This window comes from Periplaneta americana, chromosome 4 (assembly GCF_040183065.1).
Source record: "Periplaneta americana isolate PAMFEO1 chromosome 4, P.americana_PAMFEO1_priV1, whole genome shotgun sequence".
Taxonomy (NCBI): domain Eukaryota; kingdom Metazoa; phylum Arthropoda; class Insecta; order Blattodea; family Blattidae; genus Periplaneta; species Periplaneta americana.
The window spans coordinates 9,395,814-9,410,707 of record NC_091120.1 but is presented as its reverse complement, the minus strand read 5'-3'; the positions used below and the strand labels follow the sequence as shown (position 1 = coordinate 9,410,707).

The window sequence follows — 14,894 nt, the reverse complement described above, 5'->3', positions numbered from 1 at the left end:
CATAAGCAATATCAGTCTTCGTATTCCTGCTAAGGGTTTAAGATTTCATAACATTTTTTATAATAGAAATTCAAAATCTCTCTCCCCGATCTGCAGATGTATAAAATATGCTAATTTGCATGGATTAAGCTTGGATCCATTTAATGTATAGTATACACCTTTTGAGTTTATCATGATATATCCTTACTTGTTATTATTGTTAGATATTGCTATTTATTTTGTTGCATTTGGTCAAAGATTAGTGATGACTATTATATTGATTGTATTCCATCTCACTGCCATTTCTATCATTCATTCTAATCATCATTTGTTATTTTGTTTTGTTCTTTATCGTGCTAAACTTTAATTGGCCTTGTGCTGTTGTTTTGCACGTTAATATTCTAAATAAATAAATAAATAAATAAATTACTTATCTACTTACTGCCTTTTAAGGAATCCGGAGGTTCATTGCCGCCCCCACATAAGCCCGCCATTTGTCCCTATCCTGAGCAAGATTAATCCAGTCTCTACCATCATATCCCGTCTCCCTCAAATCCATTTTAATATTATCCTCCCCAAAAGTCTTTTTCCCCTCCAGCCTTCCAACTAACACTCTGGATTCGCCCATACGTGCTACATGCCCTGCCCATCTCAAACGTCTGGATTTAATGTTCCTAATTATGTCAGGTGAAGAATACAATGCGTGCAGCTCTGCGTTGTGTAACTTTCTCCATTCTCCTGTAACTTCATCCCTCTTAGCCCCAAATATTTTTCTATGCACCTTATTCTCAAATACCCTTAACCTATTTTCCTCTCTCAAAGTGGGAGTCCAAGTTTCACAACCATACAGAACAACCGGTAATATAACTGTTTTATAAATTCTAACTTTCAGATTTTTTGACAGCAGACTAGATAACAAAAGCTTCTCAACCAAACAATAACACACATTTCCCATATTTATTCTGCGTTTAATTTCCTCCCGAGTGTCATTTATATTTGTTACTGTTGTTCCAAGGTATTTGAATTTTTCCACCCCTTCGAAGGATAAATCTCCAATTTTTATATTTCCATTTCGTACAATATTCTCGTCACGAGACATAATCATATACTTTGTTCCAAATTTCGTGCCAGAGAATCAGTCCTATTCCGAGGCTTATTGTAGGGATTCGTAACAAGCTGTTTTTTACGGTGATGGGTTGTTAGCCCTTCGCCCAACCCCCAAGCTGGCGGACCACCCCTTATCGGCTGTCCACGACTGCTTATTCAATATATTCGCAGCTACCCTCCATAGCTGGAGGCCGTCTCCTCTATCCGCAACCTGAGGACGCGCCATGCCGTGGTGATAGGGACCCACAATACATGTTCCTTCTTGGAAATTAAATTTATTTTTGTAAAGTATAGCCTATGATAGTAGACATTATTATTATTATTATTATTATTATTATTATTATTATTATTATTATTATTATTATTATTATTATTATTGCAACTGCAAATAAATAGGTGGAAGCTGTAAAGCAGCGATGTCAGTCAGGGCTAACCGGAGCGGAACGCTCCACTAGACTGATTTCGTGCTCCGGTTTTTCCACGGACATAAGCAAGTTCAATCCCCGGTCTAGCTCCACAACCGGTATTGGAGCTTACAACTCTGACACTGCTGCTGTAAAGACTGGTGATAGTTGTAGTACTATTTTATTCAACGATATTGACAGTCTGTAGCAGTGGTTCTCAAACGGGGGAACGCGACCCCCTCGGTGTCCGCAGTTAACAGGGGCCGAGAACAGAATAATAATTTTCATTTAATTTCATTTTACTTATTAGGCCTATATTCTATAGATCTTACATGAGCAATGAAGCTTTAAGATGTGGAATAAGTAAAAATTTTACAATATTACAATTACAATTTTTACAAATTTTTTACAATTTTGACAATTTATTTCATTGGTTATTTTACGACGCTGTATCAACATCTAGGTTATTTAGCGTCTGAATGATATGAAGGTGATAATGCCGGTGAAATGAGTCCGGGGTCCAGCACCGAAAGTTACCCAGCATTTGCTCGTATTGGGTTGAGGGAAAACCCCGGAAAAAACCTCAACCAGGTAACTTGTCCCGACCGGGATTCGAACCCGGGCCACCTGGTTTCACAGCCAGACGCGCTGACCGTTACAATTTTGACAATATTTTACAATTTTTACAGTTTTACAATTTTGTAAATTTTCTACAATTTTTTACAATTTTCTGTAATTTTTTACAATATTTTGGCGAGATGTAGTGAGATGAGGTGAGGGCCTAGCAGGGGCTTATTTTGCGGGCTACCGGCGGTAGCCCAAGGAAATTACAAAAGAAAAAGTTTATAATATAACATAATGTAATAATTTTGTATTATTAGTTTTACCATAGTAATTAAAATTAAAGTAATTGTTAGATATATTTTGTGTAATAATAGGGTCAGCGGTAGCCCAAACCCTTTAACCAGTATACGCCACTGGGGCCTAGGATTCGCCAAAAGATTACCCGGCATTTGCGTTTTGGTTGCGGAAAACCTCGGTAAAAACCCAACCAGGTAATCAGACAAAAGGGATGAAACGAAGTGATGCCGAGGACTCGCCATAGACTATCCGGTTTCAGTCCCACGGCTGGGGAAAACCATAATAATAATAATAATAATAATAATAATAATAATAATAATAATAATAATAATAATAATAATAATCATAATCATAATCATAATAATAATAATACTTGTTATTATTTATTATTTTTAAACAGTTCTGTGAAGATTTAAACATACTACTATTTTGCATTAGGCCTAAACAAAAGTATAATTTAATTGTTTTCTTTTCAAATTGATACAGAATTCCGTATTTATCAGTTCTATATTCCTCTTCAGTGTTTCCCAGCCTTTTGGATGAGGTTCCCCTTCTCCTTATGTTTCATTTTTTTTCTTTTGTACGGAGCAGGGACCCGAAGGCTTGTACCCGAGCCTGAGAATTGTTGTGCTTACCATTTATTTTCTGTGAATGATTGGTAGTCGAACGGACACGCTCTTGTACAAATACAGCACGCCGCACTGTGAATTTAATCCAGACTATGGTATGGATGATATATTTTTCACCCAAAAAGGAAAAGCCAATGCTCATTAGTTTACGCCTATTTCCTGGGTTTTGTATATTTAAATTCTACTTTTTAAAATAAATAAATGAATAAATGAATGAATGAAGGAATGAATGAATGAATGGATGGATGAATGAATGAATAAATGAATAAATAAATAAATACATAAATAAATAATTTTTATCAAAGAGAAATGAGTTTAAAGTGAATAATATGATAATTTATTAAAAAGATTGAAATTTGAATATTCACAATTAAAAATGAGTTAATATTGAAATGTATATAGGCCTATAATATATTTCGGCCATGTTGTTACGACTTCTGTTCATTTAGATATGTTTGTAGGTTGTTTTTGTCTCCATGTATTACTGTCTCTAATGCCAGATTACAGAAATTATGAGTAGGCCTACTTGTTTTAGACGTGAACGTTGTAGCTGGAAACAGCCTTTGTATTTACACACATAAATAAACGTAAATAAATCGTAGAAATTACAATAAAACAATAAATTACAATAAAACAATAAATCATAATAAAACAATTATTTACACTGACTACTTGCTTTACGAGTCTGTACACATTTTATTGCACCTGTATTAAGACTTGTTTGTGTTTATTGGTTGACTTAATATATTATGATACTTATCGTAAAATAAAACTTTATTTTAAATAAAATGATTAGCACCACAAAACAAATAAACGCAATGATCCTAGCATTGATTTCTTTGCTTGTCTGACATATAACAGTATGTTGCCACTATTAAAAGAATTTGAGCATTATTAAATGTGTTAAAATCATGGTATTGTAGGAATGAATAAACTTAAGTTATCAAAAGTAGTTTTTATTAAACCTGTTTTATGTTTTAATTTTACAGGTATGGATCATTTCTTCCTGTAGTGGCGTTTTTATTTTCGGTAAGTTTAACTAAAATGAAATTCATTTGCAATTGCAACAGATTACAACTTCCTAATTGTAGTACATTTTGGAATTGTTTATGCGTGTTTTATATAGGGTTACCGTAGAAAAATTTGATTGTTATGTGCACCCAATTTTATGGATATTTTGTGAAAAGAAAGGTGAATTGATTACTCTAATATATTGTACACAACGACATTTAAACTAGTATAGCATAACACATATCAGTTGATGTTGAAATATAGTCTAACAATATGATATTATGTGGCCGCAACTGTGTTTGGTCAAGATGGCTGATTACACAAAGATTTAAGTATTTCAGTGATAAAAGTTGTTTCGACTGTATTTCACTTTAATAACTGAGGCCCTCACCGCACAAATGGGCCCAACCCACAAAATTTGCATATTGAGTTTACTGCTTTAAAGAGCTCCTCATAATGCATTCTTCATCATTTCCAGTTTTCTCATGAGATTTCAGCACATGTGAATCGCATTTCGCCCACTGTTACAAAGAGATAAAGTGGAAATATAAGTTTGTGACTTGCTCCATTTCTGCGTTGAGCGCCTCCGTTATGAAAAGGTATCTGTCTAGAATTGTATTTATTGTTGTTGGATACCACACTGCTTCACAGAGAGTATGGAAGTCTAAAACAAGTACAAAATCATACAGTAATATTTTCAGCATCTGCATACACAGTGGTCTCTGCAAGCTTTACAGAAATTGTTGTTTCTTTTATCTGAAATGTCATAGGCCTATGCAAACATAAATTGTCTAATAAACGGATGAAATTTTGTATAAATTTCTTTGCACACCCAAATAAATAATAAACATTGACAAGTGAGTCATTCATCAATCCAGTTCGTAGCTATTAAACAGATTCCTTTTATTTCTGTGATGAATCCAGTTCATGGCTATCTTAAACAGCTTCCTTTTGTTTTCGTGATGAATCCAACTTGTGGCTGTATTAAACACCTTCCTTTTATTTTCGTTATGAATCCAACTCATGGCTGTATTAATTAGATTCCTTTTGTTTTCGTGATGAATCGAGTTAATAACTGTTTTTAAACAGCTTCCTTTATTTTCGTGATGAATCCAGTTCATGACTGTCTTAAACAGCTTTCTTTTATTTTCGTGATGAATCCAGTTCATTACTTTATTAAACAGCTTTTTATTTTCATTATGAATCCAACTCATGGCTGTATTAATCAGATTCCTTTTGTTTTCGTGATGAATCCAGTTAATAACTGTTTTTAAACAGCTTCCTTTATTTTCGTGATGAATCCAGTTCATGACTGTCTTAAACAGCTTTCTTTTATTTTCGTGATGAATCCAGTTCATTACTTTATTAAACAGCTTTTTATTTTCATGATGAATCCAACTCATGGCTGTATTAATTAGATTCCTTTTGTTTTCGTGATGAATCCAGTTAATAACTGTTTTTAAACAGCTTCCTTTATTTTCGTGATGAATCCAGTTCATGACTGTCTTAAACAGCTTTCTTTTATTTTCGTGATGAATCCAGTTCATTACTTTATTAAACAGCTTTTTATTTTCATGATGAATCCAACTCATGGCTGTATTAATCAGATTCCTTTTGTTTTCGTGATGAATCCAGTTCATGACTGTCTTAAACAGTTTTCTTTTATTTTCGTGATGAATCCAGTTCATGACTGTCTTAAACAGTTTTCTTTTATTTTCGTGATGAATCCAGTTCATTACTGTCTTAAACAACTTCCTTTTATTTTCGTGACGAATCCAACTCATGGCTGTATTAATCAGATTCCTTTTGTTTTCGTGATAAATCTAGTTAATAACAGTTTTTAAGCAGCTTCCTTCTATTTTCGTGATGAATCCAGTTAATAACAGTTTTTAAACAGCTTCCTTTTATTTTCGTGATGAATCCAGTTAATAACAGTTTTTAAACAGCTTCCTTTTATTTTCGTTATGAATCCAGTTCATGACTGTCTTAAACAGTTTTCTTTTATTTTCGTGATTAATCCAGTTCATCACTGTCTTAAACAGCTTCCTTTTATTTTCGTGATGAATCCAACTCATGGCTGTATTAATCAGATTCCTTTTGTTTTCGTGATAAATCCAGTTAATAACAGTTTTTAAACAGCTTCCTTTTATTTTCGTGATGAATCCAGTTAATAACAGTTTTTAAACAGCTTCCTTCTATTTTCGTGATGAATCCATTTAATAACAGTTTTTAAACAGCTTCCTTTTATTTTCGTGATGAATCCAGTTAATAACAGTTTTTAAACAGCTTCCTTTTATTTTCGTGATAAATCCAGTTAATAACAGTTTTTAAACAGCTTCATTTTATTTTCGTGATGAATCCAGTTCATGGCTGTCTTAGACGTCTTCCTTTTATTTTCGTGATAAATTCAGTTCACGGCTGTTTAAAACAGCTTCCTACCGGTGTCATTTTTGTGAAGAATCAAGTTCATGACTTTTTAACAACTCAGTTCTTTTCGTGACCGTTTATAGCTGTTTTGAACATCCCTCCTCATTTTTTGTGAGACATGTAGCTCGTGAATGTTCGAGGAATTAATTCCCCACTCCGCGTTTTCTAATAAATTCAGATTTTGGCTGTTTTGTACTGTTACTTTGCTTTAATGAAGAATACAGTGTAATAATAGAATTACCTTTAATAGCTGAACGTTTAAATTTTGCATCAATACAGATATTTGTTCTCTCCTTCTTGTAAGTGTTAATTCTAAAAATGAGATAAATTAATCGTCCATATTCAAGTGAAATGAGATACGTCTGTCAAAGGTTGCAGTTTGTAGTATATCGGTTTTCTATTCAGTGGACGTTTAAATACGTTACGTGTTGGTTGCTGAAAACCATACGAAAGGATAGATGAAAATAGTAGAGAATCTGTTTTTCCAGATGTATTTGGAACATTCTGTGATGTTTATATGGATTTATGGCACCACACCATAACTTACAGACGTAATACTTTGAACAGTCGATTGAACGAGCTAGATTATATTGTTGCAGATATGATTTACTGCTTATATTCATAACAGTCAAGCAAAGTGCATCCGGTTGCTTGAGGAACACCCACGAGAATTCCGAACTGCAGTTGTAACAAGTTGCTTTGTTCACCGAACCTCGAAGCGTAGTATTCCGCGAGTTTAAACTAATAATCCGCCCTGAGCGATACAAGCAAGTTTAATTCCCTCAAGTCTTTAGTTCGTTGATAGTTATTCACTTGATGAGATGAATTTCGTATAAACATTTCATTAAAAGTTTCCATTATGTATTTGTCAGTAGTTGGAACAGTAGTAGCAAATTAAATTTGAGTTTCACATTGTGATGCAAATAAAAAAACTATTCCGACTCTCTGCCATGTAATAAGGCCACCAAATTCGGGAGAGTCAGAGAAATAAAATTTTAATATGACTATTACACTCTTACTACGTCATACTACTTTTGACGAAAGGACGTATATCAACCAATCATAGCTGCTTATCGCACAATTTTATCGCGTCCCTAGCATTTGTTTAATTTTATCGCGTCCCTAGCATTTGTTTCTTTGTTTGCCAACATTTGAAACTGCGCTGGTCTGGACGTCAAAAAAAAAATATATATATATAACTTATATATATATATATATATATATATATATATATATATATATATATATATAATTACAAACCACTCCAGTCGATGCACAGCAGTTACAAATATGACTCGCATTGGCATTCAAGAACAAGAATTAATAAAAATCACTGATCATACCTATGCATCTTCTGAAATCCGATTTACAAATAAATGAAGAGCACCATTGGGAAATCCTGAATAAGTTGAATACACCATGTAGGCCTAAATCAACGAGTTCCACTTCTATTACGCACACGTCCAATATAACATCAATTGAACCACCAACCACATTCAAATTTGAAAATTGTACATTCAATAATTATTCATTTTAAAATTATTCATTTTTATTTTTTATGTCATCGTCGTTAATTAAAACTTTTCTAACACTTATGTATATTAGTTAGGTTATGTTATAGCTTCTGCTATATGATATTATGGATAGTCACGTATCAGAGATTATTTAATATTAAGATTTATTGAAAATCATCTGTCAAGTGACGTTGATTACTGGGATTCGGATAATTGAAGTGGAATGTTGCATTTTAATAAAAATGAAACTGAATCAACAAAGCCTTCTTGACTAGTAACATTGTCATCGTGTATAATAGATCGAGAACTTCTCGACGAGAAGGCATTGCTCACTACTGCCATCTAGCATGCATCTAGCGTAATATTTGTAATGTTGAGATGGTACAATAATACATTTGAAGACAGTTGTATTTTCGTAAGTCAATTAATATTTTATTGTATTGGAGTACTTCGTTACTTCTAATCTTTATATACTTTCTTCTAATCGTGTAATAGTAAATTAAATCCCACTCGAGTTTTGATTTTCTCTAGATAAATCAAAACGTCTAGTGAGATTACTGTTGAAAATATTTTTCGAACTACTAGATTTAGATAAAGCATTCTTCACTTTGTGATGGTGGACACCAATATCCCTGCAGTAAAATGTTCCGTAAGTTTCCGAAAGTTAAGCTCAATTATCATACTAAAAAGTAATGCCAAATGGATTTTTTCACAGCTAAGAGCGTTATGGAAACCTTAACAAAAATAGTCCTTTCGGGTCACCACCAGGACTGTTTGGAGTAACTGGAAACGAAACTACCTGCCTGATTGTGAAGGAAGGTTGAGTGCAGGCGAACGTTACCGTACGTAAAACCCACTCCCGAAGGTAAACAGTTATGGGCAGGCCTGAATGAGGTTTTGTCGGTCTCTACAAGACATGTAGCAAGTATGGACGAATCCAAAAATGCATATAAAGTGTTAGTTGGCCGGAGAGATAAAGATCTTTGGGGTGGTCGAGACGTAGGTGGGAGGATAATATAAAATGGATTTGAAGAAGGTGGAATATGATTGTAGAGACTGGATTAATCTTGCTCAGGAGAGGGACCAATGACAGGCTTATCTGAGGGCGGCAATGAACCTCCGGGTTCCTTAAAAGCCGTAAGTAAGTAAGTAAGTGAGGACATTATATATGTGTAAGCTATATGGGTCAAGAAGTTACGGCAAACTCCACTTTTCGTAGGATCTTTCTCTATTTTTATGATACTATAGGCCTATAAACACTAAGTTATCCAACTGAATAATACTGATATTGAAATGGTAAAAAACTTTAAATATTTGGGTACCATAGTAAACAAGGAGAATGATGAATTAGTGGAGATAAAAGAAAGAATATTACTGCCTAACAAAGCCTATTTTTCGATCATTAACTTGTTGAAATCCCAAACAATACATAGGATTAACAAAATACGATTGTATAAAACAATAATAAGACCAATATTGTGCTATGGTTGTGAGACACGGACCTTGCAAAGTAAGGCGGAGGAAAGATTGAACAGCTTCGAGAGAAGGATTTTAAGACGGATTTTTGGTCCAGTCCAAGATGAGAAAGGATGGAAAATAAGATACAATTCTGACAAGGGAAGAGTTTCGGCTCGAACAGGAATTTTTGGTTAAAAATTTGTACAGAGGCTTACCTTACAATGGTGATGAAGACCGTAAAAGCATTCATTTGTGTAACTCTCCGTTTGGTTGGTATTGGTCAATACACTTCTTTAAAAATGTACATGAGGATTCTCTATAAAATGCATGAAACAGTATGGGGCAGAGCAATAAGCACAACACGCAGAAGCAACACCTGAACCACACTCCAGTGCTGGAAAATCAAATGCCACCTGAATTACATTTTTGAAGTCCAAGACTTGTTCACGATTCACGTAACCAGCTGACTGCCAGGAATACTGAAGCATGGGGCGGTATACTGGAGCAGACAACTGGTTATGAATAACAGAGTGCATTTTCATTATAAACACTCGATTTCCCAAGTTAAGTTCTGGATTCTCAGCAAGAGTCCCTATGTAATCTGTTATCCTCCAAGCATATATTTTGTTTTGTCTAAGGAAATAGATATTCAGAGGCTGGATATATTTAGTTTTTTTTTTTTTTAAGTTGAATGATCATACATTCTATGTCCTAGCCTTGGAATAATTCATTTAAGGTTGTGTCCTTGTGCGCATTCAATAAATCACACAACAGTGTACACTTTTGATTAGCTGCAATATTTTCAGACAGAACGTTGGAGAAAAATGCTCTTAAATGGGCTTTAGACATTTTACCACTCGCACAAGCTTCTAGGCTAGGCTAGGCTTACGGGTAAGGTGTCCCATCCCCTTAACTTGTGCAGTGCTCTCCCCACCCCTCAACTTGTACAGTGCTCTAACAGACAAACCACACATTACACAAACGAATACTTTTGGGAGCTTTACAGAAATGTAAATATGGGCCTGTATACAAATTTTGGATACGAAATTCTCTTCGAGCCGAAACCCTTCCTTTGTGAGTTATATCAGTTATATAAAGATATGGAAGTATCCAGAATATATTATTTTAATGTACCGAAGTACATATGATATTTCCATGCAGATATTCTGCGTCATCATACGATGAAAGAGTAATGGAACGGAGAAAAATTCTCTTCGGCGCCGGGATTTGAACCCGGGTTGGAGCTTAATCTGAGACGATTCTATCCGACGCCGGGGTTGTATCCGGTGTGGCTTAGTGGATAAAGCATCAGCACGTAGAGCTGAAAACCCGGGCTCAGATCCCGGCGCCGGAGAGAATTTTTCTCCGTTCCATTACTCTTTCATCGTAAGTATCCAGAAGATTACAGTGGGCAGGATATTTAGTGAGAATGGATGAGAAGCGGATAGCAACCAGGTCCTTCACCCAACAAATGCATGGGAAAAGAATAGTTGGAAAGCCCAGGAAAAGATGGGAGGATGAAGTCAGAAAGGACGCCGTGAATATTCTTGGGATAAGGGCATGGAAAACGAAGGCCAGAGATTTAGAATATTGGAAGAGACGCCTTGAGGAGGCCAAGGCTCACATTGGGCTGTAGCACCATAGGAGCAGCAGCAGCAGCATATAAGCACTAAACCAACTAAAAAGAATCTAAGACAAATATACGACATAGAGATAGAACTTAGTTCATTTCCAGATCTTCGACCAAAAGCGAACTACATTTAGCGAAGTTTATTGCAAGCAGGCATTAAGGGAAGAGGATGGTATTTTTTGGTGAAAAATGAGTAAATTTTCAAAAAACAATTTTTTCCTTTAAAATACTCTGTGATATGTGTAGAATACATTGTATAACATTTTGTGGGTATTTGTGCCCTTATCGGTTGTTGAGACGCCATTTTTAAACTTCCTGCGCTCTGGATTTTTAAATCACACCGCCCTTTGTTTGTTGTTTCCGGAACTTCATTTTTTTTTTCAAAACCAAATTTTTCTTTAAAATACTCTGTGATGTGTGTGGAATACATTGTATAACATTGTGTGGGTATCTGTGCCCTTATTGGATGTTGAGACGCCATTTTTCAAGTTCCTGCGCTCTGGATTTTTAAATCACACCGCCCTTTGTTTGTTGTTTCCGGAACTTCATTTTTTTTTTCAAAACCAAATTTTTCTTTAAAATACTCTGTGATGTGTGTGGAATACATTGTATAACATTGTGTGGGTATCTGTGCCCTTATTGGATGTTGAGACGCCATTTTTAAACTTCCTGCGCTCTGGATTTTTAAATCACACCGCCCTTTGTTTGTTGTTTCCGGAACTTCATTTTTTTTTCAAAACCAAATTTTTCTTTAAAATACTCTGTGATGTGTGTGGAATACATTGTATAAAATTGTGTGGGTATCTGTGCCCTTATTGGATGTTGAGACGCCATTTTTAAAGTTCCTGCGCTCTGGATTATTAAATCACACCCCCTTTGATTGCTGTTTCTGGAACTTTATTTTTTTTGCTACATAGCCAGACAAAAATCGATATAATTTTTGAACTATTAAAGATATATGAATGAAATTTAGAATACACATTCTCTAGACTAATAGGAAACTTTTCTCTGTAACGTAATTTCCCTAATTCATTTCATTTTAAAAATAAGTCTCTCTGTTGCAAGAAAGAAAATAAAAAAAAAATGTTATTAAATTTTAATTGTTTATTTTACAAATGTAGGAACTAATATCAAAATTCTGTTACAGACAGTTTGTAGAGCATGCTTTTACAAATAAATTGTAACATAGTGTTTGAATTTATCTTTAAAAATAGCTTAGATATATCGAGTTTAGTAAAATCCTGCATTGGGTACATTTTTTTTTTTCAAATCTGGCTCCCAAATAATTTATTCAAAATATTTATATTTTGTTGAGTTGCTACAGCCATGAGCTCTCTACATACAAAAAATTAATATTTTACATCAAATAGGAAAAAAGTTTTAAAAATTACCATCCTCTCCCCTTAAAGTCACATACAAATACGCAGGCGAAAGCCACTATGACGTTGGTTTCTGAATTGTATTGCTTTAATTTCTGCTTCGTCACATACTGCATATGATAATCACGCATTACGGTGCTAAACAGCGGCGAAAAATCTCAGCTGCTTGTTCCACTATGGACGTTGAACTTGAAGCACGCGTTTCATTACAACCTTAACTCCTCAAGTATGTCCATCGAGCAGCGTCCTAGGCCTTTCCCCTTTGGAGATATGAGTTTGCATAAAATGTAGCGAAGAGTGACGTCACCTGCAAAAATTAGATTCTATCTTGTTGTAAGTTGCTCGAGTCCTCAGTGGTGCAATCGTTACATCCGAGGTTACCGGGTTCAAAACTGGCCGAGGGCGATGAATTTGAAAGGGCAATAGAATCCTTAGCTTTCTCCGGAAGGAAAGGAGAGCTGGGAGATTCGTGTCCTAAATTTACAGCACATAAAAGAACCGTGTTCTTGATACAGGGTCCCAGGAAAAATATGTCCATTATTTCTTGTTTGCGTTGGTACTACTGGTGCTGACTACTAAAATGTATACTTCGCACGAAAACATGACGACCTTCCCTCATCCCCTTCACCAGTTAACTGCAGGCACGCGCAAGGGATAAACCCTTAGCCGAGTTGCCAATTCTTGAAGTCATTGTGATTTGCGAACGTTTTTCAAACTGTGTTCCGTGAAACCGCGATTTTCAGAAAGACTATATTATCTTTGTAAATATACCTTAATTTATAATTACTAAAACAAAATTGGTATAAAAATGAACAAACTTATTTTAAAAACACTTTATATTTATATTTTCACTAACATGTTTTGCCTAAATAAACAAAAAAATGCAGACTTCTATAATAAGTGTTAAATTCTCATGTTATTGAAGTTCCAGAATTTTATACTTAATTAAGAATGTTGCGCTGGTAAAATTTTCTGAAATTGTGATCATTGAATAGTTATAGAATTTATAGTACAAAAGAGTAAAGTTAGATTTTATCAGCTTCGCCTTGGGTGATAATTTCCACGAACGCATAAAATCTGTTTACTCTAGTGTGCTATACAATATTTTATTCATTATTGGTGTGTAAATTTAATTTTAAATTGTAGGGCTTTTCTTTGTAATGTGTTGTTGGCGAAGAAGTTCATTTACATTCATTTTAATTAATGTTAATATGTTGGTTGTCATGTAGAGAGTGATTTATAAACATTTAATTCACTGCTGTAAGTTAGAAAACTTTTAAGCACTGTTGTGAATAATGTCATATTTAGGTTGCTAAGGACGGTGTTGCTGTTGGCGATATCTCTTTCGCGTACTGTTCACATACTGTTTGGCGAAGTAAATCACGTATAAAATCGTCTATCTTACCGAATTCTGTTTTAATTTGTTTATTTTCTCTTTAGTTGGTGAACCGTAATTCTTAATTTCTATGCCCATATATCCAACTCCGCCGGTTGCGTCCGATGTTAAGTGATTAAGATGTATACTTATTAAACTGCCTGAACTTTCGATTACTTTATGGATAGAATTTCTAACGTTAGACACAATTTTAACACTTTGTTTTCTTAGCTACGCTCCTCTGCAAATAAGATATTCTGTTTTCTTCGAACGGTGTTATTTGTTGTTCCTGTCGTGATCTTCAGGTGTATCAGGAGGCCTAGCTGCGGATCATCTGCTCCAACACTCATTAATCATGCCGGAATAAATTAGACATATTGAGGCGCACAACGGTATAAAACAACACGTCGACAAAGACACTGAGAACGGGTGAAAGCCATCAGGTAGAGGCAATGACTGCTAGATTTGGCAATGCTGGGATCTATTGTATTTCTGCCACGCGGCCAGGGGTTGAGTAGAGGATGGGGGTTTATGAGGGATTACCAATTCCAAGAAGAGAGGCCGTCATGTTTCCGAGCCAAGTATATTTAAAATCATCCGTCCTTAGTGAGGCTGACCACTGGGATCCGGAGTTAACAGATATAAAAGATAAAGGGAAAGGAAATGAGTAAAATAATGATTCGATTTGTACATTAAAACAAACATTTATGTGTTAAAATATAAATTTTTATTTTATTTATTTTAGTAGGTTATTTTACGACGCTTTATCAACATCTTAACATATAAATGATAGTGTAGAATTTGAAGAGAGGCCTTCAGAATTTCCATTACAATCTTCTGAACCTCATAAAAGGGAATTTTAAATGTTTTAAGGATATTACATGTAAATTTTGGTAAACAACCCCTCGCTCCAATTAGTAAGCCTGCAACATCCCAGTTGTAAAACGAAATATCATATTTTTCACTGAGGTATAGAAGACAAGGTACATATTTAGCTCGCTTGTCATCATTTATCTGCAGTGCCTGATTCGTGTCTCGTTCAAAGCAAATCGTAGGGTTTAAGACCATCGCTTTCTGCGTCCTTCTATTGGTGGCAATTATATCGACTCTTCTATGAGAA

General features: G+C 34.7%; 1 protein-coding gene across 3 annotated transcripts in view; it reads left to right on the top strand.

Annotated features, from left to right (window-relative positions):
* LOC138697518 (hexosaminidase D-like) overlaps positions 1 to 14,894 on the top strand; it is a 942,328-nt gene that overhangs the window by 311,508 nt on the left and 615,926 nt on the right. Inside the window, exon 2 of one of the 3 annotated variants that reach the window (XM_069822822.1) lies at positions 3,970 to 4,009. The exons of the other annotated variants lie outside the window; for them this stretch is intronic. The gene's annotated coding sequence lies outside the window, so the exon portion shown is untranslated. The remainder of the gene's footprint in view (positions 1 to 3,969; positions 4,010 to 14,894) is intronic. 3 annotated transcript variants of the gene reach the window in all.